The sequence below is a fragment of the Aptenodytes forsteri genome, unplaced genomic scaffold (genome assembly GCF_000699145.1).
Source record: "Aptenodytes forsteri isolate BGI_AS27 unplaced genomic scaffold, ASM69914v1 Scaffold143, whole genome shotgun sequence".
In the NCBI taxonomy this organism is placed as follows: domain Eukaryota; kingdom Metazoa; phylum Chordata; class Aves; order Sphenisciformes; family Spheniscidae; genus Aptenodytes; species Aptenodytes forsteri.
In genome coordinates, this window is record NW_008794951.1 from 3,569,086 (window position 1) to 3,582,776 (window position 13,691).

The following is a 13,691-nucleotide window of genomic DNA, read 5'->3' on the forward strand; positions in this document are numbered from 1 at the left end:
TGCTTTTATTAACGGTATGGGTCTATAACCACAGTACTGCAGCAAAGATTTTTTCTTTCAGGGAGTGACTTAAACAGCAACAGACTTCATGCAATTTTCCAAAGAAATGTAAAATAACAAGACGGATTTCAGTGCTAAGTGGTGCTTTGGGCTTTCTTTCAGATCTCAGGAACAGCTCTGTCAGTCAGGAACAAATCTACTAAAGCCAATGGAATTAGTTTGGTCTAAATTAGATTATAATTGGGCCTTTTTGTCTCTGCATCGCTCAAAAATAAATCTCAGTAAATAACTTCGGGTCAAGTCTCCTCCTGGCTATGCCAGAACTATGCTGAAGTTGGGGGAAATCGCCCCAAATTCACACTGATAGTCTACAGTGAAAAATGATTGAATAAATATCTGTGTTTCCTAGGTAGCCCTTTCAGAACTTGACTTGTAATTAATAGTTTTTTCTTACTAAAAATACTATTTTATTGGCTTCTTTGAGTTCCTCGATGTCACTGCAGACATTTCTTCCAGTGAACTTTCACAAGGTGGGAGATTTCACAGGCCGACCACAGCTAACTTGGCTCACGTTCAAAGCTGCGGGGATGCGAGTTGGCACCAGACTGCGTGCCACCACGTGTCACCTGTTGTACAGCATTACTGACGTAAGGCAGTGCCTGTGGTGTAATGGCTTTTAAGTTAGAACTGACTGACGTCCACCTGACTGAGAGAAAGCAGAGCAAGCTCACATCTCCCTGCAAAACACAGCGTAGGCTTTTCCACAGTCATTCACAGCGTGTTCTTCATTTATGCTTACATTGATGGTGGACCCAAGATAGAAAGCTACGCTTTGAGCTAGATACAAAGTTCTCCAGCATTTAGCAAGTGTATGAATTAAGGTTTTGGTTCTGTGTGTTGTGGAACTGTAATTCAGATGCACTGCTCTGGTCCAGATCTGGATCTGAACTCCCTCAAAGCTTGGGGATATTTGGAGGATTGTTTTTGTTTTTAAACCCATGCAGTTTTCTAGCTCTTATAAACTGTGTTCATTTTGGACTCAGTCTGTTAATATACAGCCTAATAGCAGATTAGCTGCTACTATCAACACATAATCATAAATATTTCTACTAATAGCCCAAGCCTGACATTCTGACTTTAATTAATCTGATTATGTTTAATAATAAATTGTAGTAATGCTTTGGACATATTTTTTAACTGGTGAAGCTGCTAATCAGTTTTGCAAAATGGGCATTCAGTGGGCTAGGGATTTGCCTTGCTTGAAGGCAATATTAATCCCTGGCTAAAAAGATTACTATCTTTGTATTTCTGGGATCATCAAACTAATCTTTTTTTCCTTTTTTTTTTTTTTTTTTTTTTTGTAGTGCAGTGAAGTATACCATTATTGGTTTGGAAGAAATTGATTTATGGGAAATGGTTCATCTACCACATGAAAAATAGTTTTGAGGTAGGTCTTAATTTATTTTGGCTTTCTGAAGTCTTTGAATTGATCAGTTAACAGCTGTATGCTTAAAGCACAGAAATGATAGCTAAACTGATGAACCTGTGACCATTTATTGTAGCAGAAGTAGCGAAGTGCCTGTGTGTCTAAAGCTGGCAGACCAATTTTGTCTAGCTAGGAAGCGCTGAAAATAGGAAGCTGGTTTCCATTCTGGTTTCCCTGAGGAGTGTGTGTGTTTTGGCTCCAAAGAAGGCAGGGAGTAGACATACAGCTTTTGCCTTGTTTTTAGGAGACCGCCCACTTCGCTCTTACCTGGTATCTTCTTAACCTTGCCCAAGGATGTTTACTGGGACATAAAAGGGCTGCAAATTTGCCTCCTAGCACTGGCTTTCTGTAGAAGCTTGTACAGCATCTTTTCTGCTCTTGTGAGACAAAGCTTTGTGTGACATGCAGGTCCCTGCAGGACTTGTGGCTGTTTAACTTTGACCAACGTGAAATGATGGTTTCGTGTTCAGTGCCTTTGCTGAACTATCACTGATGCAACCTGCCTTCACAGAACAAGCCCGACGTAAACTTTTCTTAAAGGATTGAGGAAAAAAGTTGGTCTCTGGCAATGAACTGCTGTTTTTATTTTAGGCATCTCAATGTATGAGTGAGGAAAGTAATTTGATTAGCACATTTGCTAGAGAAATGAACCAATGGGAAAGTGAAAATATTAATAAAAGATAGAGTTGATTTATACTCAAACTGGCCTTTAAATTTGCAGTATATGCTGTAAGAACATGCTTATATAACCTCTATTTCTATTCATAAAGGTTTATGTGGGTCTATATTGAATTATGCATTTAAAATTAATCCACTGAGGCAGCCCACTGAGATGCCACTTCTCATTTAGTAACTGCATTAAGGACTTTGTGCTTCATTTAGAAACTGTGAGAAGCTTGCTTTGTGCTGTGGAGAGGAACTGGCCTGCCAGATTCAGATTGGCTATTACAGGGGGTTTAAAACAACCATCTCTCTGTCTCTCTCTTTCTGAGTTACCAGTAAAACTCTATTCTTGACTCGTGTGACCCGACTCAGGCAGCTTGGCTGAACCTGACAAACCCAACCAACTTGGGTCAGATTCTAAGAAGAGATTAATGAAGATTTTCTTCAGGCGTTGGGAACAGCTGATTCGGCCTTTGCAAGGCTGTGGGGACCCGGAATGAACAGACGCACGCATTAGGTTTTTATACCAGCAGCTGTAATTCAAGTTTATTAAGTGTCTTGTTTGTGTAGTTTTCCAGTTCCTCAGACATTGCAAAAGGGTCAAGAGCTCTTCTGGATGTTTACATGGATTTTGTTCTAAGAAATCTTAGGCTCTTCTTATCTGCATTCTCCAAAGTGCAATCTGCTTCTAAAATGGCTGCAAAATGGTATTGTGAGGCTCTGTGTTGTGTCTGAATTAAACTTCTTTAGCTTAAAAAAAAAAGCATACCAGTTCTGCATATTCACACTGTGATGTAAAATACAAATCGAGATATCTACATGGCCTATCTCATTCATCACAAAAAATGACTTGTTTTGGGAATGACTGCCTTTATTGACTCTGGGCAAACCTGTTTGTCTTCCTATTCTGCTTTTGGTTGTTGTTTTTATTATGAAGATAGTGCTTTGTGGCCTTAGTTTAAAAAAAATTGCTAAATACCTAGCAAGCCTTTCAGTTTGTATTTCTCATTCTGTGAACTGTGCTCATACTGCCAAAGTATTCAAGTGTCTCCTGAATATTTACGAAGTTAATTTTGTGAATGCTGAAACTGAAGAAGTTTGCTCTCATCCAGAGTTGTGTACCTTCTCTTCCGTATTTCCCACCGCATCTGTCCGCCTGTCCCTTGTGCCATCCACTCCACATTGCAGCTAGTCCAGAGCCACCTGGAAGGTCACCACCTCCTCTATGTGTATGTGTGCATGCTGGGTGACTGGCCAGCAGTTTCAAATTTGAAAGGAGGTGGTAGAAATCTCAAAAAAATTGGTTAAAAATCAGCTACCTGGTTCAAAACTTATCAGAGATGATGGACAAGCGGTATCATGATGTAAGCAAAGCTTCTGTAGAAAACCAGGCTAAAAGTATAAATAGTTATAAGAACATTCTCTCATTTTTGCATTCTGTCTCCATTTACAGTCAGCAAACAGAACAACTTGTTTGGTTTGCTTCTTTATTTTTGTGTGAGAGAATTAATATGTGTGATTTACGAGAGGGAAGCTAAATTGAAGAAAAGGATTTTTATGTAAGTACAGAAAGTGCTTAGTCCCCTGATCATTTTTATCTGCTAAGGGATTAAATTCCATAGTCTAGATTCAGCTGCTATAAAAATTTTGTCTCTTTCATGTATGACTGTGCTGTATTAGATGAGAGTTTCGCTGCTGCAGGGTGTCATGCAGCCGGTCCCAGAGAGGACTTTGACTATCAGGGTAGACACTTTAAATGAGATTCAGTAGGTAAGGTAAATAACATTTATATATAATGACCTTATTTTAAAACAGTCGTGCCTTTACCAGATCTGCGACAAAATTAAGGCTGATATCCTCAAAGTTATTTAGATGTCTCATTAATGCAATGGAGAACTGGATGTCTGAGTATTTGGGGATCTAAAGTTAAATTAGAAAACAATGAACATCTTGAGGAAAATATTATCAATGATTAAAATAGATCAGAAACATCGTTCTTTAAGACTCACCATTTTAAGGACCCCTTATAGGTTTATTTGTGTTATATTAAAAGCATAAAATTAAATGTTCATTTTAATATGTGAAAAGCAACTGGTTGCATAACTGTCAAGTTATGAAACCTATATTTTTGTCCTCTGCATCCTGAACATCTGTGGCCTATATTTAATTGCAGTGTTCATCTTCAATTTGAAGAAACAATGTTTAGCCTGAAGACAAAAGTGATCTGTGTAGTGAAATCAGCCAAATAGTGTGGTCAAGTCTCACTTGCTAACAGAAAAGACATTTTTATACATGTTCTAGCTTAGAAATTGTATTTATTTGATAGTTTAAATACAGTTAAGAATACTCTGGTGTTCTGAGCAATGTGAAGAATGGAAGTATTAAGACATAGAGGAATTGTAACTCAAGAGGAACAGGTGTATAAGGATAGAAATGTGGGGCCATATTGCGGTATCAATTTTTAAGCAGAAATCCATACTGATTCCAGTAGGGAGTCATTCTGATGAAATATTGATGAGATGATATGATATGGCCCATGGGCAGGAAATAACGAAATGTGGAAAGTAAAGCAAGCCAGTACAAGTAGGGAAAAGAATATGAAATGCAGAACCAAAGGGAATGAGCAACCTCAAAAGTAATACTCCTGAAAAATCTGGAGAATTATGTAGAAAGAAGGTTATACGTAGAGTGGCAATGTGATAATCTCATCACCTTTCACATAGCAGTGCATACTGCCAGGTAGCTTCAGCCCCGATTTGCAGCTGCAATCTGTATTTTGCAGTTGGTCCATATAATGGATCGGATGAGATTTCTGTTTCAGTCAACCTCCATTTTTTGACTTGTAGTTCAAATCCAAATGCTAATCTGCATTTGTGACTCAGAAATCTCTAAGTGGCATCCTTATCGTAGAGGAAAAAGATTTAGCCTTCATGTAGAAATAGAAAGGTGAGGTTTGAAGGGTATTCATTACAGTCTTTTAAAATGCTGGTAGTCAAAAACTTCTGAAATGTTTGCATTCAGTTTGCTCCCACTTCATTGTAGCTGTTAAATTCAAGGTCTCAATAGGCTGCTTAGCCCATGTCCGAGTTAGAAATCAAGATGTCTGCAAGCGTACACTGATGAAAACAAGGCAAGTTACACAGTTTCGGTTTTAAACCAAATTCTGTTGTTTGAAGTAAATCTTAGATGGCGTTCCCAGGTACAATCTTTCTTGATGAGATATCTCGTGGTAAAACTACAGTTTGCTCCAAATACAATATGATTTATTTCCACAGAGGTAAGGAATTCTAAACCTCCAGTTTCTGCCTGCACATGTCATGAAATAGATAGGTGGTCTGTCTGTCTTAGGATAGGCTGTTCAATAATGAAGGCTTGTTCGTAGCCATGGCATTAGCGAGCCTCATCAACTAGGTATCCCAGTTAACTGACTTGAAGGTGGAAATATTTCCATCTGCTATTAAAACATAGCTTCTACTAGTTTTCTGCCAGAGACATATTAAGGATTTTATTTTGAGAGTTTTCTAACACACCGCCATTCTTTTCCCCACGTTGGATGTGTGGATTAAAAAGAACACAAAGAACGAACCCTCAAAACATATGCCAATAATACACGTATGTTTATGTAGCCAGCAGTTCCCTTATTTAAAGAATGCTCTAAGAATTAAATTTCATAATTTTCTGAAATAGCGAGGACATTTAAAGAGCATCTGTGGATCAGTCTGAGTAAGTTTGTTCTGTAAATTGCTTGAAAAGAAAACAGGCTCTTCCTAGGTATTGCAACAAATTGTTCCCAGCACTTCAGCTTAATACACTAAATGAAAATGCAGAGGAAGCAACACAATATTGGATGAACCTGTTTCAGAACATTGGCTCAGGCCACAAAGCAAGTAATTAACAAGCTGAATGAAGCATTTAAGCCCACGCCTTATCATTTATGTAACTAACCTTTGAGTTTTGGACGCACTGGTATGCTGCAGTGAAGCCTACACAGTGTTTCTTTTATGTGTGTGTATTGAGCAAATGGGAAATGCATACCCTGCCATTTGTTTTTCACATTTTCAGCACTTATCAGAGTTCTCTGGCTGAGTGATCTTACACTGCAAAAATGTACGCCTCTTGGTCCTTTTTTCTATAGTGCGGTATAAATCTAGATGAGTCTCAGTCTTGTTATGGGGGGGGGGAACTTATTCTACTTTTAAGGGTGCTTTTGAGCTTGTTTAAAGCACCATTAGTAGCACTAGAAAAGAATTAATTGAGCACCACTTTTCACCAAAGAAGTGAGCAACAAAAAGAATGGCAGGGGATTCTGCAAACTCCTTGTTTATGGAGGCAGCCTTTGCAAACAGCTTTGAAAACAAAACAGGAATGCTGTGAACCGATGAGGTCTGAAAAGACGTAGTTTCCATCCTTGTAACACATCTGTTTTTCCCATCCTGAGAAATGTTGGCATGTTAGGAATACTGAGACTGCTGGTGACAACGTTAGCTTCCTATAGAGCAACTGAGATTTAAGCGGAGTGTAACATCACCTCTGCACTCAAGGGATGAGTCATTTTGCTTATTAATTCTCTCACTTTCATCTCTCTCTCCTGTTCTTTTCCCCATCACTTTGTAACCAGACTTATTTGGAACTCTTGTAAGACAAACACCATTTCTCTTTGGCAGGAGGGGAATAAAATAGCATACTTAACATGGTTATATAACACATTGCTACGCATGCCTAAAATGAGGTCATTTTGATTAATATATTTATCTGTTGTGCAGCTGTAACAGGAAATGTAATTGTGATTAAAAGAGCACCATTTTATTTAGTCTCTTTGCCATAGCATTCAGTTTTTGTAACTAATATCCCCAAACTTGATGGGAGTTACTTGTTAATCAGTCATAATTTGTGCCCTAGACTATAGTCCTAGCCCTCCAAACCTTGGAAAATCTTTATAGTGTGGAAACACAGCCTCCTTTCTCTCTTCTTTCCTCTGTCAGAAGTTAGGCAAGAACTCTGCAATTATTATATTTATTAGAAGTAATCCAGTAACATATACATAGATGCAGAAAGGAGGACAGAGGCAAACTATGGAATTTCTTAAAGTTGAAGATGTTGCTGGATGATGGAGAAAGTAAAAAGACAAAAGATAAGCAATGAAGCCAGTTACAGCAGGCCAGGAGAAAAAGCTGAGCAGCACGCTGCAAATGGCTCTAGTATCATCTATTGGAATGAGAGAACCGGTAGGATCTGCTTTTGGAATACAAGCAGATGTATTTTTCTTTTGGGATGTTGAATTGCCATTCTTCAAAGTTCTGACGCATCCGGTTCTATTTCAGTTTGATGACTCCTAACTAGACACGTTAGGCGGCTGCTGCTCAGAAGCCAGCATTTAAAAACACTGTGTTTTTCTGTTCTACTCTTTCTGGAAAAAAGCTCGTTATTCAAGTGCTTGCTCTAACCTTTAGTTACCCTGGTTGCATAACTGGAAAGCAGCATCCCACCATGCACTTCTGTGACCCACTTGTGCCTTTCCAGTAGTGACTTTATGAGTTGTGAAAGGTGTGTCTGCCAAGTTGCTACAGAAACATTTACTCTACTGACCCTGATTTCCTAAATATTATATAGTCATCCTTCACTAAGGCATAAAAAAAAACCACAATGTGAAAGCATGTGAAAAAACCCTAATTCTGCTACATTGAAAATCCTTGTGTATCCTCTTTAGCCTTGGTAGTGCTTGGACTTCTCATTGATAAAAAATACTTGTAGAAACCACTTTTAAATCATTAATGCTTCAGTAATCTTTCAAAATTAATTTTAGATGGTACATTCAGTACTAATAGTCACAGTACAAATCATTGACTCATCCAAGGAAGAGCCTGAATAACAATTGCTTTGTTTAACTAACTTACAGTCTAAATTGTGATGTTCAGCATTCGCATTTTCTAGACTGTCTGCAGACTTGCTAAAATCCTTCCACATTATCATGTCATCTGTTACCATGTATTCTACTCATGATAAAACCTCCATGTGGATGAGACTGAATTTCTAATATGTTACATAGAGAAAACTATTTATTACTAGCATTACTTTTACAAAAATCTTTCTGTAGCTCACAGAAAACACAAAAAAGCATGTGCTTGGTTTTCTTTTCCATCACATAATACAGCATAAGTCAGTTATATAAATAAAGTCACTTACATAAATAGCTTAATACTCCTTTCATTTATGGCATTATAAATCAAGAGCAGATCTACTGAAACAAAAGATGTTACACTGGCATAAAACCAGTATTGACAGCGTATGCAGGCTTTCATTATATAGATTCTTTCAGCCAGTAATTTTTCTGCTTTAACAGCTTGAAAGCCATCCTATCATAAGATGTAAACTTCATAGCAAATCTTGCTCTTTATGTCAGTGCTCTGTTTTTTCAGGTAGCCTCTGTATATTAATTTTTGGTATCAATATACAATTTATGTGGTTAGTTAAAAACATAACATTCCTAGTAAAGAAGGCCTGATGACATTATTGTTTACTAGGAAGCATGACTTAATCTGTTCTTTTATTGTGTGGTTTTTAGAGACCTTGGTATTAGTAACTGCTGATAAAAATCTGTTTGAAAATTAGAAATACATTTTAAAAAACCCAAGCCCAGCCCTGCAATAGTTTAGTAACGCAGTTTCTATTCTTCCTTCATCTGTACCTCTGGCCAAGAGGATGATAGCTAGCATACCTTACACTGTTATTGATTGTGACCAGTATGAAGACCAGTCAATCCATGACTGCTATAGCAGAGGCTAAATAACTGTTAAAATAAGAAGTCAGCTACATCTTTTGAAGATAAAAACATTGCCGTACCTCTCACTCAGTCATACAGAGAACCACAGCACATTAAGAGATGTTCCAGGATTTTGTGGCATCTTACTCACAGAATAAAAAGTATATTACAGCTGTATGACAAAATTTTCAAAGCTGTAGCAGGTAACAGCCAGGAGCTATTGTGTGGCATGCCCTTCCCTTTGCCCAGTACAGCACACGGTCCTGATCCAAGTGCCAGTGAAGTCAGTGCAGGTTCTTGTGTCAGGGCACTATACTGGGAAGCAAAGGCTGACTGGAATAAGTGGTTTCCCTTGAACTGCTTTACACGATAGAGATCATTAGCAGTTTTGGATGATCATTTTAATATGAAGCATTATGTAAGTGTAGATGACTTTAGAATATTTCAAATATCACTTGACTAAATCTGTGTAGGTACACTATTATAAAATGAGAACACAGTGAGCAAGTAGTTGGGAAATAATTTGCTATCCTATATTTGGTTTAAATTTTCTCTGCTTTATACTGCATCTAAACACCACTTTTTCATAACCATTCTTAAAGCTTTCAAAACTAAAATCATAACTTAAAAGGAATAGTTTAAATCAACATGTTCCCAAGCAAAGCTTCAGTTTTGACTATTTACTATTTCCTGATGGAAAAGCACTTCAACCAAAACACTTCCCTCTACTCAGACACAAATGTATTTTGTTACAGAAAACAGCAGTCTTGACATAATTAGTTGTTGGCTTACCATATGCAGTCTTAGCCTGCGCCCTGGATTCTAAAATAAATACAGGGCCTGAACAAGCTTGTATGAGAGACCAGCAAGCCAATCTCCGATACCAGAGGTGGTTGGGACTTGGCAGCAAATCACAAGCATGCCACATCTTGCTTAAATGACAAGGCAAAAGGAACAGCCCATACATATGTAACTTTAAAAAATTTTGGCAACTCTTACACATTTTTAGTAGAATAAGATATGGGGTCACTCCTCTCAGTGTTAGGTTTATGAAAACTATTCTCTAGCTTTTTCTATAGAGTTAAGGACTTTGAAAATCCTATGGAACTTCTTGTTAAAGGGTCTTCACTGAAAATACTCCTTTCATCGCCTCACAGATGCAGCTTAAATGCAGCTAGGATTAACTCCTGCCTGAGACTGTAAATGAAAAGGTATCCTGGTTATAGTTTTAAATCACAGAAACCTGTAAAGCAAACAGTAATGCATGAGAGGTACCAAAGTCCAGAGAAGTGCACGGTAGTGCTGTAAGCCAGGCCCTCTTCAGTTCCCATTATTCTTACCTTGCTACAGCAAAGAGGAAAAAAGCACTTGATGTCCTTTACAAGTGATGAGGTTTGAATAACTTCATTTCTGTGGTTTGGTTCCTTCACACCAAGTGGTGTTGTGTGAGTGCAGGATCTAGGATTTGTTCTTTGTTTCTTTATCTAAAACACCTAAAAAAGCAGCTCACGTAATGTTTTTTCACCTCTGTAGTTCTTTGTTATGCAAGCCAAAGAGTAAAGAACACAAAAATTTTAATTAGCAAACAACTCTCCACACAGACTTTGTTGGTACAACATAGTTATAAGTACATCTACAAACACATACAGGTTCTTTGGACTATGATTTTTTTAAAATATATTTTATATGACGATGTGAACAAATCTGGAAAAAACAAATTACTTCAACCTTATGTAGAGGTAGCTGAACAGTACTCTGTTCAGTGATATGAGAGTATAACTTAAGTTTCAAGTTCATTACAGTGCACAAAAGGATGTTTTACAAACAAATGGAATATACAAGTCCACAAAACTTTTTATTTTAAATGGCTTGATAGATATGTTTCTGGCACTCTTGTAACCACATAGCTTGATGGAATTAAATTGGACAAGCATATGGTGCCAAATTAAGACATCTTACACAGATAGTCTTTTACTCCTCATTTTTGTACTTCTCCTGTTCCTCACCAGGGAATTATAGAAGCTATTACATTGGTTTTGCTACACTTCTGCTCTGTAAACCTTTGTTCTGCGGTTGAATGTAAAGATTTAAAGGTGCATATGTTTATATTTATAAAATATATGGCTATGACTCTATTAAAAAGCTCAAAAATGGCAATAACAGAATACAGGCACTTCTATGTGAGGGTTACTTTAGACCTTATGAAACTCCAAGATTAGTAAGCACTTCACATGATACCTGGATGAGTAAGTCAATGTAATAGTTCAGGTTTTTTTATTATCCACCATTTTAATCCTGTCTAAGCAGATTAGTTTCTTGCACCCAGACAATATTTATTTAGCAAAGTATTTCAAAATAGTGACTTTGCTGAAACTACCGTTTTTCTGTAGCTGTAAGACTTTCACTGATTTACCGGGCTTTGGAATAAACCCCAGATGCTAAACTATGTGCTGCACCAGTTACAAGTTAGGTTGTGAAGCTGACATTAAATGAGAGCTAAGCAGGGGTTGAGTTAATCTGATGCAGGACTTGGTGGAAATGGGAAGCACCACCCTGAGTGCATATAGTTCCATTGGGTTTTTATGCACAAAAACCCTGTAGTTAATTTACACTTTTTTAAAATAAGAGTTTGTGAACATGTTCTCCATTCCTAAACACTGCATTTAAATATGACTCCCGTCTGTCATGAATTTAAACACCAGTAAAACTTCAGCACCAAGTAGAAATCATTAAAAGACCATCTAAAACAAAACTTAATTTTATAAAGCTCTTTCTACAGCACAGATTAAGCCAGACCTGCTACATCACAATCCACATGATCTTTTTTAGATTAAAATAATCTTTGGATTAAGAAATCCATGGTTCAGGTGTTCTGTAAGTAGTCATACAGGACAGAAGGATAGGCCAAGCAATAGGTCAGCCAGTCAGTATGACAGCTGGTATCTCTTACTGCTACAAGGTAATGGAAGATATCAGCACTTAAAATAAAATTAAACACACCAACATAAGAGGAACTTTTACAACTAACACCAGAATGTCACTTAAGACTTAGCATAATAATGGCCTATCACACCATTTTATCATTATTGAAACTACTAAACTATTTTCTACAACTGTGTCCGAGTTCACTGTCAGGTTTCATGATTTGTCCTGATTAATCCAGTCCTGTCTCAGGTTTACTTTCAACCAAGTCATGCTAGCCAAGATAACAGCTATTTTCATGGAAACATATCCCCTTAAGTTACTGCTAGACAAAGGAGCATATAGGACCTAGCAAAGTTGTTTCGAGTGTCATAAGTCTGTCTATATATGGAAATGAAAAATTAGTATTACTTCCTGCAGAAAACTTCTGTTTTTAATTACAAACCATATAATGTATATGTACAGAGATTTGGGAGGGTGATACAGCCAGTCTTTGTTATTTATTTTAATGTATTTTGTTAAATACTTCATTTACAGAAAAGTGAAGAGATTTCAAATTAACAAAACCATCTCTTAAAAATGCAAGTCTAAAACTTTCAAGAAGTCTCTGGGAGATGTTTAGGTGATATTGCCCAGGAGACTGGCACTTACTCAGTTACGGTTCGATCTACTCTTGGTTCCCTCTCCACCTCCATTACAGAAGACTTGCTTTTTGTATTCCCCCTCCCCCCCCTTTATTTTTTTAAAGGGGGACTGATCACATTTCCTTGGAAATAAAAAAAAAGTCTATTGATTTTAGTAATCCTAACTCAGTGATCTAGGGTCAATGGCAATTGACTTCTTTGAAGAACTCGCAAGAAGCCTATGCATTACTTCTGCCCTCACAACCGATTAATCAATACTTCTGGCCACACAGGAAATGCAAGTTTGAGTCATGATTTTTTTTTTTAAACAGATGAGCAAGACCGGTTATGGGACTGAGAAAAATGTGTCTATGTGTCTAGAAAAACATGAGAAGCTTAAATAAAATACTCCTCCAATTAGTATTTTATCTGATCAATACCATTTCTGTAAATTAAAGTGAAGGTATTTTTAAATCTGTTCAGCTGTTTATTCATGCCTGTAATAAATGTTGCATTTACATCCTTGTACTGATTAATACAACTGAAAAAAAAAATCAGCAATACTGTGGCATAACTAGAAGATTTTTTTGAATTTTAAACCTCATCACTGAAACTTTACCATCTCAACTCACTGAAGGCTAAGGCTACTCCTTGTCCAGCTTTTCCTGGACAGGTTTGTGTTCTCTAGCAAATCTGTTTCTCTTTTTTTTTCTTCCGATGGAATTTGCAGACTTTAGCCATTAATCTAGGATGTGTGGCCATAGAGCAGTCCCAGACAGAATGCTACTGTACATGTACAGATGAACTTTCTTGATGTGTTCAATTTGTTGTGCATATGCAGATCAACTGTATGCAGCACATGCAGTAGGTCCAGTGTTTCCAGGTTGCAACAAATGCACCGGGCGTTCATGATATAGGGCATGTACACTAGCTTCTGCTTAGGAAATTCTGGCAGCTTTACTCAAAGCCAATAGAAAAGACAAGATTCACTTTTAAAATCAAGGATTCCTTCCATGCCAATTTCTAAATCAACAAAATAGGCAGAATATGAGTATGTAGAAGACATAGCATGCAGGAAAAAAGAACAATGACATCAGTGAGAAAACAGTTTAAGATAGGTATGTAAGGTCCTTTTCTCACAGATAAGAGTAACAAAGTGACAGCTTTTTTCTATGGGAGCAGTATGGGCCCCTTATGTTATGCAATAATACATAATGGTTAAGGAAGAATTGCATTT